The following is a 2500-nucleotide window of genomic DNA, read 5'->3' on the forward strand; positions in this document are numbered from 1 at the left end:
CATGGGTTAGGTGTGGACTCAGTACCATTCACCTGAGAGTTGAATGCCCTATAGCCCTTAGCACCCTAGCTCTAACCTGCTTGGTTTTGCTCCCCTCGTCTCCCCTCCTCTGCTCTTATCTTCCATCCTCTCCTCTACTCCTCCTCTCTCTTCCTCTCCCATCCTTTCCTCTCCTCTACTCTCTTCTTCTCCTCCTCTCCTCTCCTCTCCTCCTCTCCTCTCCCTCTTCTCATCCTCCCTTCTCCCCTCCTCTTCTCCCCTCACTTTTCAAGGGGTACCCCTCGGCAAATCGTGCATGGTGCATGACTCTTTCCAGGGGCTAGACTGTTATGAGCCCAGGTGCACCCTGGGTCACCGGACACCATGGAGGCAAGGTGGAGGTGACACACAATCTATCTCGTTAGCCAAGAGATGAACTACGGGGGGGGCGGGGGGGCAGTGTTGGGTTACTGCAGCATGTGTCCGATGGCACATTGTCAGTGAGCTGCATGGGGGCCTGGGGTGTTGGGTGGGAGGGTGAGGGGGCAGGGGGTGCTCAGTGGTGGGAGTCAGATCATAGGGTTGCTTTTGGCGTCCCTTCAATTCCCAATTCCCATCAACAAACAGTACTTTGTTTTATTGTGACAATACATGACAGGGCCATACTGTTGATTATGATTATGTATTGTGCGTGTGTGTGTGCATGTGTGTGCGCGCATGTTTGCGTTAACTTGTGTCAGTGGATCGTTTCATCGAAGACATGACTAGCCTGTAATCTAATCTTATCTCTGGCACCGCACAACGGCTGTGTTTACTCAGAGTGTGTGTGTGTGTGTGTGTGTGTGTGTGTGTGGGGGGGGGGGGGGTCTACAAATCATTCTTTGTTGGTAGTCATTTTCGCAATTTACACTCCAATTTGCGCAATTTACACTCCAAACTGCAAGTAAACTGAACTCTCAATGTAAATAAAATACACTTTTCTGCGTTTGTAAAGAAAGACCAAGACCTCAAATTAAAGAACCGAAATAATGAAGCCTTCAGGGATGAATTGATTTCTACTTATACGAGAAGTGACTATAAACTGACCAATCAAGGACCCTTTATGCAATATGAAGGCCAATTTACAAAATGATGCTGCAGCTCCGTGATCCGTGTTCTATAGCCTTCCTTACTGCCACAGAGCATCACGTGACCGCCGTTTACTAATTAAGATTTACTTGATGTTGTATGGGCACACTGCAGCCATTTTGGCCCTGCGAGTATCACCCGTGTGAGTCTCATATGGATATAATGCAGTAACATGGGTCTATGTGCGTCGGCAGCAGCCACGCAAATGCAGCAGATTTGAGGGAGGGAGGAAGGAGGGCGGGGGAGGAGGCGAGATGGAGCAGCGGTGTCGAGCAACGGCACGTTCACACACGCACGCGCGCGTACGCACACACACACACACACACACACACACGCACGCACGCACGCACACACGCACGCACGCACGCACGCACGCACACACACACACACACACACACACACACACACACACACACACACACACACACACACATATGCAAAAACACGCTCGGAGTCGAGCGGTGTGTGTGTGTGTGTGTGTGTGTGTGTGTGTGTGAGGCAGATACACTGCGCGTGAGAGGGAGCGTGCATGCATTCGACTGTGTGTTACGAGTCACTTCGCTTCTCGTTCCACTAATTTACCAGAAGAGGAGGCAGGAGAGCGAGTGAAAGAGGGCGAGAGGAGGAACAGAGCTCTACATCTGAGAGAGAGAGAGAGAGAGAGAGAGAGAGAGAGAGAGAGAGAGAGAGAGAGAGAGCGAGCGCGAAGGAACAGAGATAGTTACATGGGAGAGCAAGAGAGACTGCAGCTTGGTTTCTGATTTGTGTGAACACGCTGCACAGCCATAACAGAGGAGCGACAGACCCTAGCTAAACAGAGAAGACGAGCGGGGAACACCGAGACGCTCCGAACCCCACTGCGGTGACTGCTGGCTGTAACCCATCTCAACGGATACACCTAGCCTACTTTATTTTTTTTTGTTGATCCTCCTTACTGGTCCATATTTTGTTTGTGATCGTATTCCCGGTGCGCTGTGATCGTGAAGAGAGAATGGGGGGAAGGCGTTGCACTGGTCGGGATTTCGCTACGTTCTGAACTCGGGGCACCCGCACTGTTTTCAGCACTGCACTGCATTGCACTGCACTGCACTCACCAACCGCGCCGTCGGGGCGGTTTGAGACCTAGCCGGGCTTGTGGAGCAGGGGGGGATTCGTGCAGTAGCGCGTCTGCGCGTGTAGTTTTTGCTGCAGGCCGTGTAGTAGTAGCCCCCCGTCTGGCTCCACCCGGGGACGAGGTACACCGGAATGACGGATAGACTGGTTTTTCGGTGACGCGGAGACGATCATAATCTGCCTTGGAGGCTACCTGGACGTGTTCGTCGAAGCGGCGTGAGAGAGAGGGTGTGTGTGTGTGTGTGTGTGTGTGTGTGTGTGTGTGAGAGAGAGAGAGAGA

At 52.3% G+C, this 2500-nt stretch overlaps 1 protein-coding gene across 1 annotated transcript in view; it reads left to right on the forward strand.

Annotated features, from left to right (window-relative positions):
• Positions 1-1692: 1692 nt before the first annotated feature.
• The window catches only part of rapgefl1 (Rap guanine nucleotide exchange factor (GEF)-like 1), a 36929-nt gene continuing 36121 nt past the window's right edge, over positions 1693-2500 (forward strand). The window contains exon 1 of the mRNA XM_084466640.1: positions 1693-2500. This exon is cut by the window's right edge and continues 641 nt beyond it. The gene's annotated coding sequence lies outside the window, so the exon portion shown is untranslated.

Source organism: Micromesistius poutassou, assembly GCF_964030765.1.
Source record: "Micromesistius poutassou genome assembly, chromosome: 1".
NCBI lineage: Eukaryota > Metazoa > Chordata > Actinopteri > Gadiformes > Gadidae > Micromesistius > Micromesistius poutassou.